This window comes from Cynocephalus volans, chromosome 15 (assembly GCF_027409185.1).
Source record: "Cynocephalus volans isolate mCynVol1 chromosome 15, mCynVol1.pri, whole genome shotgun sequence".
In the NCBI taxonomy this organism is placed as follows: domain Eukaryota; kingdom Metazoa; phylum Chordata; class Mammalia; order Dermoptera; family Cynocephalidae; genus Cynocephalus; species Cynocephalus volans.
Window position 1 is genome coordinate 19,759,167 of NC_084474.1, and position 12,846 is coordinate 19,772,012.

Genomic DNA, 12,846 nt, shown 5'->3' on the forward strand with positions numbered 1-12,846 from the left:
CTCAGTGAGTTTCCTTAAGGTTATTGCTCAGAACTCCTTTTCTGTCATTTCAAAGGTTTCTTGCTCTATAGGGTCTGGTAGTTGAGAATTACTGTATTCCTGTGGTGGTGTCATGTTTTCTTGGATTTTCATATTTCCAGTATCTCTACACTGATGTCTGGTCATCTGGCAGAGCAGTTGCTTCTTCTATTACTCTGTAGAAGGCTTTGAGGAAAGATACTTTCTCTTCCAGGTCTCCACTGGTGACTCTCCTCGTGTCAATGCAGTCTAGTATCTGGTTGGCTGCCTGCACAGTGCAGTGGCTGTGGCTCCTGTCATGGCAGTGAGCTACTTTTGCAGCAGCTATGGTTGTGGTGGGCCACCCCCATGGAAGTGATATTTTCAGCATGATCCTCTCCTGTTTTCAGGCAGGGGTGCTGCCCTTGGCTCCTGCCTAGGACCCTAAGGATGCTCTTTGCCTGTTTCTAGGCAGTGGGGGTTGCTTTCAGCTCCTGCGTGGGACCTCCAGTGTTCTCCTTGCCTGCTTCTGGGCAGTAGACTGCCAATATCCCATTCCCTTATTTCTTCTCTGATCTTTGTTATGTCTCTTTCTAATAATTTGTTCTTGTTTTCTTATTTCCTTGAGATGTAACATTAGATTGTTTATTTGAAGTCTTTCTACTTTTTTGATGTAGGCATTTATTGCTTACAACTGCTTTTGCTGTACCACTCAGTTTATGGTAGGTTGTTTTCATTTTTATTTCTCTCTACGAATTTTTTAATTTCCTTTTTAATTTCTTCTTTTACCCATTTGTTGTATAGGAGCATGTTGTTTAGTTTTCATGTATTTGTATAGTTCCTGATGTCTCTTATGTTATTGATACCTAGTTTATTCCATTGTGGTCAGACAAGATAGTTGGTATGATTTCATTTTTTTTTAAATGTATTGAGAATTATTTTGTGACCTACTGTATGGTCTATTATAGAGAATGTTCCATGTGCTGCTGTAAAGAATGTGTATTCTGCAGTTATTGGAATGAAATGTTCTATAAATATTTGTTAGATCTAATCTGTCAAGAATGGAGATCAACTCTGATGTTCCTTGGCTATTTTCTGTCTGGATGATCTGTTCTTTGCTGAAAGCAAGGTATTAAAGTTCTCAACTATTTCTGTTTTGGAATCTGTCTCTTCTGTTAGGTCTAACAGTATTTGCATTATGTATCTGGGTGCTCGTGTATTCAGAACTGTTACATTGTCTTGTTGAATTGATCTCTTTATCATTATATAATAACCTTCCTTATTTTTTTTACTTTCTTTGCCTTGAAGTCTATTTTATCTAATGTAAGTTTATCTTCTCCTGCTCATTTTTGGTTCCCATTTGTATGAAATATCTTTTTCCATTCCCTCACTTTCAGTTTATGTGTGGCTTTATAGGTGAAGTAAGTTTCTTGTAGGCAGCATATTGTTGGTTCTTGTTTTATGATCCATTCAGCCACTCTGTGCCTTTTAATTGTGGCATTTAATTCATTTACCTTTAGAGTTATGATTGATATACAGTCTTGTTACTGCCATTTTGTTACCTTTTTTCTGGTTGTTCTGTAGATTCTTTTTTCTGGTTTTACTATCTTCCTTTGTGATTATGCAGTTTTCTCTAGTACTATATTTTGGTTTCTTGCTATTTATTTTGAGTATGCCTATTATAGATTTTTGTGTTATGGTGACCATGAGTCTTACAAAAGCATGTTATAACAGATTATTTTAAACTAACAGCAACTTAAGTTTGATCACTAAGAAAAAAGAAAAACACTAAAGCCAACTCTATGCTTTGATGTCATTCTTCGCCCTCCTCCCCTTTTGACATTGTGTTATTTCAAGTTGCATTTTTAATGCTACCTATCTCTTATAGAGTTGTTGTATTTGTTTTTATCTCGGTAAGTTTGTCCTTTAAACTTTAAACCCAGGGTATAAGTGGCCTATTCAACACTCTTAAAATATTGAAGTTTTCTGAGATTGTCTGTGGAGTTACTTTACTAGTGAGTTTTGGACCTTCAGATGTTTTATGGTCACACTTTAGCATTCTCTTCTTTCAGACCGAAGAACTCCCTTCAGCATTATCTCGTAAAGCAGGTCTAGTGTTGACGAATTTCCTTTACTTTTGTTTGTCTGGGAAAGGTTTTATTTCTCCTTTATATTTCAAGGTTAGTTTTGCAAGATACGGGATTCTTGATTAACAGATTTTTTCAACAATTGTATTCTTTCTTTGTCTTTGGGTTTTGATAATTTGATTGTGATGTGCCTTGGGGTCTTCCTCTTGGATTGAGCTTGATTGGTGACCTCTGAGCTTCTTATACCTGGATGCTTTCATCTTTCTCCATACTTAGGAAATTTTCAGCCGTTAGTCCCTTAAATATGCTTTCTAGGTCTCTTCTCTTTTTCATGTCCTTTGGACACACCAATAATATGAAGGTTATTTCTCTTGAAGGTGTCCCATAATTGCTGCAATTTTGTTTTATTTCTTCTCATTATTTTTTCTTTTTGCTCCTTTGATTGGATAATTTTGTATATTGTGTCTGCAAGCTCACAGAGTCTTTCTTCTGTTTGATCAAGTCTGCTGTTGGAGCTACCTATCAAGTTTTTCATTCAGATAACATATTCATTATTTCCAGAATTTTTATTTTTTTTTGATCGATCCTATTCCTTTGTCAAGTTTCTCATTCTGCTCTGGGATTGCCTTTCAAATATCATATAATTTCTATCTTTATTTTTTTGTGACTCCCTGAACATTTTTAAGAGGATTTTTCTGAGTGCTCTATCAGACACTTCACAAGTCTGCTGTTCTTCTAGATTCATTGCTCACACTTTCTTGGTTTCCTCTGGTAGTGTCATATTTCTCTGTTCTTTCTTGATTTTTGTGTCTTTACATTGATGCCTGTACATTTGAAGAGATGACTGTCTCTTCCAGGTTTTATTGGCACTCTTTTATGGTGTTAGACTTTTATTACTCTATATCAGAACTTTGTCTCTTGTTTGTTGTTTTTTTTTCCATTCCGTGGTGCATTAATTGCAACCACCACCACTTACTTAAAAACTTCACTGGAATTAACTTGCTGTCCTGTGGCTAATTCCTGGATTCCAAGAAACTTCCTGCAGGTATCAGAACTTGAATGTTGTACGTGAGCTAAATTGCTGCCTTGAAAACTTTCTGTGTTGACAGGATTCTAATATCTGCCTTTAGTCACTTCTGGGTCATGTGGGGTCGCCACAAGTGCAACTGGGCTGTATGAAAAATCCAGACTGGGACTGAGTATTTCCTGCAAAATATGTCCCCTGCAGTTCTATCTCATCAACTGGTCTCCACTGTGTGATGCCTGTGGCAATTGGGAAACAGATCACCTGCCAGCATTGTGCCCTGATGCGTCCCTGGTGGCTCTCCCCTCCCCTAGCACTCCAAAAGTTTCTCATGGGGCAGGCCCTACACAAGTCCCTGTGAAGACTCACAGGCCTCTGTGTAATTCAGACACCTACTTCCAGTTCTCTTCTCACCTCCAAGACAGCAGATACAGTGGCCTTCTGAGTGTATAGTGCTGTGCTGGTCCTGAAGGTGGTAGGTGGGACTCAAAGTGATCCCTTCCTACCATTAGCTGCAGCTCCTCCCTCCTATGTGGGTGCAGAGGAAGCTTGAGAGTAACTTAGCTGGCCTGGGAAATGGGATGGGGCAGTGTGAAGTGGTGTGTGTGTGTGTGATAAAATATATATTGTTATATTTTATATTTATAATATATATACATAATTTTTCCAGTGATCATGGCACCCTTTTTCCCCTAAAGACTTTAAATAGCTTCATCCTAAGGGTGCTGCTATGACTTTGCTGTTTCCAGATAGCTTCTTTGTGTGCTGGTAGCTGCTCTGTGCACTGTGCCATGCTGGTCCAGGGAGCAGCTGGGGTTGAGACTGATTGGAGTGGTCACTCCTCCCACACCCCATGGATTTTCACACCTCCACAGACTCAGCAGGTCTCTCCTCCTCTTCCCCTGAGTTCCAGTGGTTTCATGATGGCAGTTTTTGTTTTTAAGAGTTGTATGTTGATCTCTTTGGAGAGAAGTGACATCAGGTATCCTCTACTTCACCATCCTGGTGACATCACCAAAACCTCAGTCTTTACACCATTCTTCTCTCCCTCAAAAAATAAGCTGTGAGAACTTGGGCAGGTCACTTAAACTTTCTGTGCCTCAGTTTCCTTATCATCCCCGAGCCATAGATCTCAGGTCACCTACTTTTTCTTTCACTTTCTATATTCAAACTATCAGATGGCTCCAGGACTCTACAAGTAGTTCCCAAAATAGATCCTGAATTTTTCCAATTATCACTCTAAACTTCACATCAAACCATCATCGCTCCTGCTTTCATTCTTGTTTCTCTCACATTTCATTAGTAGCAGTGTAATTTTTCCAAATCCTAAATAAGAGCATGGCCCTCCTTTGATCCAGATATATCAATGGCTTCTTTTCTGGATTTAAAAATCAAATCCACTGCACACTGTCATCTGTGATATGCCACAGGATTTGGCTGCTGTCTGAGTTCTTTTGCCATTACCCATATGCTCCGTCTCTCACTATTTTCCAGGCACACTGGTCTTTCCTTGTCCCACAGAAATGCCAACCTCATCCTCATCTAGAGAAAGTGCAACATCTTTGAGCTTGCATTTCCTGACTAAAATGTTCTTTTTTCTCAGTTTGGCGTAGCTTTTCCCTTTGATTCTTTAGGACCCAGCTTGAAGGAGACTTTCTCCAAGAGGCCTTGTCCCTAACCCACAGTTAATTTTCCTTATAGTGTGCCTTTATGTCTCAGTTGACTATTAATTACAAGTGTGTAAGCCTCATGACAAAGGAACGTTGTCTTACATTGCCATTGCATCCCCCGTGTGTGGAACAATGCCTGGCATATAATAGATGCTTAATAAATATTTGTTGAATAATTAGAAGAATGAATAAAATATACAGGTTAAGGATTTTCTTAGTGCTACAGATGCAATGAGGTAGACATAGTACCTTCCTCCAGACTTAGGAATGGCCTCTTTCTTCCATACTTTTCCCATGGAAGTAAAGTGTAAAATGACACTCAACGAACAGGAAGAAACAAGACAAATGGAGAGTCAGGAAAAGAGTTTTCCAGGAAGATGAAATTTCTGCTTCTCTTTTGGTGCCTCCAACAGGCTCAGCTCCCACTTAACCAAGGCCCAGAGTTAAGAAGGAGCTGAGCCTGTTGGAGGCACCAAAAGAGAAACAATGCAGCTGTTCTGGAGGCCAGAGTCGAGGCTGCAGGGTAGAAAGACTTCTTTAAGAGCATGGACTTTATCATGAGGGACTGAGGGCTCTAGAAAGGTTTCAGATCGGTAGATAATGTTATCATATTACACAGAAATCAGTGCATGGGATTTGAATTAATACAGGCTGCAATTAAGTCACATTTGCACAAACACCAAGGTCATGACAGGTAAATAGAAGGGTTGCTGATGAATGGACAGTTTCTGCTAATGTTTATAATTCCAATGTTTAGGACTCACACTGGATGAATTATAAAATGGCTCAGAGTCAGTCAGACAGACAAACCCTGGATCAAACGACACTCTTTTTTCTGCAATATATTAAGAATTTCGCAAATTTTGGAAGACATTTGTTTTTGACTAGTGAGACTACTTCACTTGTGAACTTTTCAAGAATTATCTATTTTAAATACATTGATCTGATTTTTTCTTTTCTTTTCAAGTACAGACCTGCTAATTTACGTTTCACAAAAGGTAAAGTGGTCAGATTCAATTCATACCAACAAGGGTTCTGAGTAATTACTTTTTATCTAAGATAACTATAATTTGTCTTCCATTTACATAATGAAATCATTTTGTTTCACTCTACCATGATCTCAGGAGAAATACCTTAAAATATCAATATTCAGTAATTATTAATTGTTTATTTCACTTGTTTAATTATATTTATATATATTCTACAATGTGCAATGCTCCATTGCTATAGACACATCAAGCAGGAAGATCCCGATCATTTGCAGAATGCAATGTTAAACAGTTATTTGGGTCTCTATGAAAAAATAATCCAGACAATTTAGGGATTAATTTGAATTTTGGTGGGGGAGTGAGTAATCAGATTTGACCACCTTCACAAATGTATTAATCAGATAACAACGAGTCATTTTATTCTAATTTTCTAATTTGTAGACCAAAATTAATGACAAATTATTTAATAGTGTATTTTAAAAAATTATTTAAACTTAGTATATGAGTTCTTGTGGCTTTAATTGTTTTGTAATCAGAAGTTGAGTCTTACTTTTCTTTATATTCTCTGCATCTAGCACAATACTGGGCAGATGGTAGATGCAAAATATGTATTTGTTGAGGATCTAAAATAGATTCGTGCAACCATGAAAGGTATCACTACTTTATGTGCCTTTTTATGTAAATGAATTATTTTGCACATGTACTTCTGGTGTTGAAAAAAAATCAAACTTGACAATTCATTATTTCTCCAAAACTCTTTATGAAACTCAATAACAATCCTAAATAATAAATCATGTAATTCTAAATAATAAATAGTATATTATATGATATATGCCTATCATATTATAATAAATTCAATAAATCTTAAATAAATATCATGCCTATTGCCTTGTTAATATGCCCATAATATAGTAATTTAAGTACAGCTTCAAATAAGCTGTTTCTTATTCATTTATTTGGGGAAATAAATGAAAAACAAAGACATAAGCTTCTTGCTTGGGTTTGAAATTTTTGAAATTGTTATTTTATTTTGTTTTCTTTTAATCTGACATTTATTTTCTACATCTGTTTAACATAAAATCTAAATCTTACTTCAGTGTTTAAAAACGTGAGTACGGGGCCAACCCTGTGGCTCACTCGGGAGAGTGCAGCGCTGGTAGCACCAAGGCCGCGGGTTCGGATCCTATATAGGGATGGCTGGTGCGCTCACTGGCTGAGCGTGGTGCAGACAAAACCGTGCCGAGAGTTGAGATCCCCTTACTGGTCAGAATAAATAAATAAATAAATAAATAAAATAAAATAAAAATGTGAGTATGTATTTTCAGAAGAACTTTTTTTCTTTTTATCAACTATTAAAATGCTGACATTTCCACGTATTCAAGTTCATGATTCCTTGGAGAATGATAGTTACAAGCAGATATTTACATTTATGCATTACTAATAGGCAAATAGCTTGCATAAGGGCTTCATTAATACAAAACAAACTTCTAGTTTCACATTATTTTAATATTAATAACAATATGCCTTAAATTATCCACATTTCAATGTCAGTAAAATTGACAGGTGGAAAAATATGTGATGATAAATTATTCATATACAAACAAGACATTCATTTTTTGCAAAAACTAATCATTGAGCAATCACAGGTGTCCCTAAGATAAAAAGGACAGAAAAGCATACATATGCAAGGGGAAAATGACAATAAACTTGACTCTGTAAGTACCAAATGTTGTTAACTGGAGTGAGGACATAATTAATGTGGAATCAGCTTTCAATATGAGATTTCATAGACATTTAAATAAATTGTCTAACAGTAAAATCTAACAACGAGATAATTTTCAAGGAAGAAAGGAAAACTGCTCCTATTCATTCCATTGGCTTCCTGTCTTATTTAAAATATTAAGTCCAGACTTTAGCCTTGCACAGTCTAATCCCAGCTGCCTCTTTGACTGCCTGCTTATTTCCTCTTAACTCAAAATGCTTTGGCCACACTGGGTTTCTTTGTGCTTTTCCAACACAAGCCTTATTTAACCTTGGGCTTTTCTCTTGGGCTGGCAGGTAAATCCTTCAAATTGTATATGATATCCTACCAGCATTTAGAATGGTTGAATGAATACTATATTTTAATTTAACAACCATAGATAAATTGAAAAATCTGAACTAAGTAAATTATGGAATTTCTGGGTTTAGACAAATTTAGGCTTGAATTCATACTTAGCCATTTTTTGGACTAAAAATTTCCTTAAGTCTTCAGAGTTTCAGTTTCCTCATCTGTAAAATTTGGATAATAATCTCTGTTTCATAGACATAGTATATAAAGGACACATCATTTAAGGTTTACCATATAGTAGGCACTTAATGAGTGGTGGCTTTTAATGTAATTTTTTTAAAAAGGACAAGTGTGATTATGTGTACATACATACACATGCACATACATGCATGTATATGACAGGATTATTTACCTTCAAATACATGCTTTTTGAGTTTTAAGAACCAACAGATTACTCCTTTGAAAGAGTCTGCCCAAGAGGTCTCTTCCTGCATTAAGCATTTCTTCTCTTACTATCACACTATTAATTCTCTGCTTATTTAGTTTTAGTCTGTCATTTTCCTATACTAGAGTGGAGGCAGCAGGAAGGTTAGCTTATACTTACTTTAAATCTGCAGTCCTTTTTGCTGCACATAATTTGTGTAAATGTACATGTTAATTCACATAACGTTCCATGTTCTACTGACAAGCCTTGCATTCCCAATACACAGAGTGCAGCCAAATTACATCAAAGTAACCTTGTTCAAATACAACTACTTCCAACCTCTGGCTCCCTCAGGCTCTTCATTCAGAAGCCAAAGTGACAAAATTCTGAAGGCAGGACTGAGAAAATCTGAACACAAGCCTTCCTGACAGTCTTGGAGACCCAAGCCATCCCTGGCTTGAGTGAGCATCCAGTTGATCTTCTCTAGAAGGGGGATAACGATGCAATTCAGTGCCTGATAATCACACCTTCTGAATTTGACTCAAAAATAAAATAGAAATTCTAACAATGGCCCATGGAGGTACAATATTTTACTTTCAATGATGTAGAGCTAGGGCTAGGTCTCACAGACCCCTTGAGCCCATTGTCCAGACTTGGTCACAACCCTTCACATGCAGGTTTATGAGCTAGGCAATGGTAAAAGGTCCTGGGAGCTGTGGGTGAAGAAATAATAGGCTTTATTCAGAGCTAGGAGCAATCCACCTAATAGGGCTCCCTGGAGCGTCCTCTAGAAGCTTTGCACATCTCCACCGTTAGTCCTTTTTACTCGAGTCCATAATCCAAACCAAAAACCCTGATGCACATGTGCAATCACACTAGACAATAACAAGGAACACCCGTGTACAGGCACATACACACCTCAGCTGCTCGGCAAGACTCTGAACATCTGAGGGGTCCTGACCATTTTCCTTATATTTTCCCAACAAATGGGCATCAGTAACTATTTTCACCAAAAGCACAAAGATGGTAAGTATGCCATTCCACAAGAAAACTAACCAAATGAATGTAAGCCGGGCAATATTTTGAAAATTTGACTTATTTTTTAAACTGATGTTTTGAGTAGTTCCTGTTATTTTGTGACCTTTCCATGATTAAAATGAGGTCTTAAACTGAGGCTAATTACTTCAGAGGGGGACAGAATGTAAAATAAAAACATAGAAACTTGCTTTTTAATCTATAAAACAGGCCTTAAAAACAATATCAGATTACATTTAAAGTATCAATTTTAATGGCTTAATAAATAGGCTTTTCTTGGGAGAAACATTTCTAAAACCTCAAAATGCTAAGGGCGTGAAGAACTGAGAACATTCGTTTGAGAAGAACTCATGATAACCTAAGAGTAAATGCTTCTGTAGAGATGAAGCGCAGTGGGAGAGAGATTGAGTTCAGAAGAGAAGAGTCAGCTGCTCTGAGCAAAGTCCCAGGGGATGCAGCAGGAACAAAAAGACTCTTAAATATATTTTAGAGGTGGAGGGCCATCCAAAAGTAGATGAGACCAGGATCCCATTCCCTTCATAAAATCAAAAGTTGCAATGGAAAGGTAAAGTGACAGATAAACCAAAAGGGTGGCCAGACAGGCCAGGCAGAAGGGGCATACACCAACCCGTCTCCCGAATCCTCTGGGGCTTCAGAACGCAGGGAGCCGAGGCAAGTCTCCTTTGACTCCACAAGGGATTAGGATGTGGCCCTGACCTAGTGAACAACCTTCAGCAATCGGTTCAGTAGAGAAAAGATCAGCACATGCAAAGTGTGCTTTAGTGCAGTGGTTCTCAAAATGTGGTCCCTAGACCAGCAGAACCAGCATGAGCTTGTTCCTTGTGAGAAAGGGAGATTCCCCGATCCCATTCCAGACTCATTGGATCAGAATCCCCAGGAGTGGGGCCCAGCCCATTGTGTTTTAATAAGTCCTCCAGGGGATTATGATGCAGATTCGAATTTGAAGACTGCTCTAGGAGATGCTGGCAGGAGACAGAGGATTGCCAGGAACTGTGGACAGGGAACCAAGTACACTCAGGGACAGTGGGAAGGTGGGATGGGTGGTGGAAATTTGGTTGAATTTAAAACTGAATTGACTGAAGAATTACTGAATTTGAAAAAGTTAATCTGTAATTAATTAGATTAAGTTTTCTGTTTCATGTAAAAGGGGACTTAGATCCCTTAATAAAAAGACTTAAAATTTTGCATTTCTTACATATCCTGACAGTGACATTGAAAAGTCAAACCCAGCACACATACAATGTCTTTACCTCAAGCTTTTGGATTCTTTATGACTGTTTATACTATATATGTAATATACATGGGTATTATATTATATATATATATAATATATACATGATATTTATGACATCTAACACACACAGACGCACACTCACACGTATGTATATTTGAATTTTTACCACTTTCTATATAACACTTATATTTAGGTAATATATCTATATATATGTTATATAGATATGTAATATCTATCTATGTAATTATCTATCTATCTTTTTATCTGAGATTTTCAAGTTTCTAAACAGTTTTAATGTTTTATAAGTCTATTATGGAAATCATAAATAATTACTGACTATTCTGATTCACTGTCTTGCAGGTGTCTGGTTCTGTCTGTGGGTATGTGTGTATTTTCATGCATGGGCTTTCTTGCAAACACAAAGGCCTTGGTTGACATTTAGCAGTCTTGTCTGGTTGTGACTGTAGCACGCGTTAGTTAGTGGGAGCACAGCCATGGGTGATTTATGGTCTTCTGTAATCACTAATTTTTGTATTTGCTTTCTTTACAAACTTCTGTGATGTGTGTTGGAAATTATAAGTTCTATAACTATTATTTTAGTAGTAAAATCATATTAGGAAGAGAATTTTTTCCTCGTCAAAAATAAAAATAGAAAGAGAGAGAGAGAAAGAAAGAAAGACCACAAACTCAAATAACTCACAATGAGGGAAATAAACGCCTAACTTCCATCTGTGGAATAGTGAATTATATTTCAGACATTTTGACCCCTCAAGAAAACAGTAGGAGGGCGTTACTGGGATTTCCCTTACAAGTTAATATTATTTAATGTACACTTCCCCCAAGCACCGCTCAATGAAAGACAACGGAGAACTGGGCACATTGAAAGGTTTGTTTCCACCCTGTGTGTCCACTTAGCCTTTCATCCGATGCACCAGGGCCCCTGCATGTGCTGTCAGGATAAGGCCATGTATAACATATTGTCCCCTTGGTGTTGCAGTGCAGGAGAACCATACTGCTGAACAGGAAATCAATTTTCATAACTTCAAGCCACCTAACTTCTAAGTAGTATTGTTGAAGAAGATGGTTCTGAATTCCCATTTATTTCTAATCAGCATCATTTAAAGATGAAAACCACACGTGAGTTATAATGGAAGAAAATGGAAAGGCAATTGCTAAAAATTACTGCTTCTTCACTCACCCTGACAAACAGATGCAGAACTGGACAGTTAATCTCCTTAGGGTTTTTTTGGTTAGTTTGTTTTCTGCTCCCATATCCACTCTATTACTGGATGACCAACTAATTTGATGGTTCAATAAATATAATACATTTGTAGTTTTTGTTCCATTATAAGTGATTCAGTAAATAAAATAACTTTTTTAAAGTTACCATACCCAGAGACTCCCAAAACAATTCATAATTTTACATTTTCATTAATATTATTAATACAATTACATTCAAAATTCTCTCTGTAAACCTGTAACTGAGATCTAAAAATGAGCTTTAATCCACTGAACAAATATTGTCAATAAAGTATGCACCTTTTAAAATATAATACAGTTGGCAAAACTGACTTACCATGGGGAATAAATCTATCTGTTTAAATTACTTGTTTACCTTATTTAAAATTTATCACTCAGATTAAAAGTACTTAGTAAAAACAACATTATTTAAATTATAAATGTTATACAAAGCTTCTCAAATCCTTACCCATTTAAAATATTGAAAAATTACAGCAGGTCATGTTTACCAAACAATATTTTCAGTCTCTCCAAAATAACTTTGTAGAGGTTTAATTATAAAACTTTCTTTGCATGTCCATTAAGTGCTTTATTTAAATACAAAGAAAAGGCCACAAATTAATGATTTGAAGATATATTATAGCTGTTAAGCTGAGTAAGCCAGGTAACAATTTTACTAAAATAGACAATTTATTGAAAATATGTTTAAAACAAGTTTTTTTGTCACTATATACATGTATGATATAGACATACATATACAATGTAATTGGGAAATACATACATTTTCCAATTGAATCTAATTTTTTATTTGAGTTGTAAGTTTTAAAATAAAGATAGTAATCACTTTGCAAGACTGTTACGATAATTGATGGTTACTAGAGACTGGTAAGGAAAGGGGAGAAAGAGGATACGGAGAAGGTGGGCAAAGGAATCAAAGCTGTAGCTGGATATGAAGAAAAAGATCCAGCATTCTGTAGCACTGTAGGGAGACTACAGTCAGCAATAAATTATTGTATAACTTCAAGTAGCTGGTAGAGAGCTACTTTGAATGTTCCCAGTACAAAGAGGTGACAAAT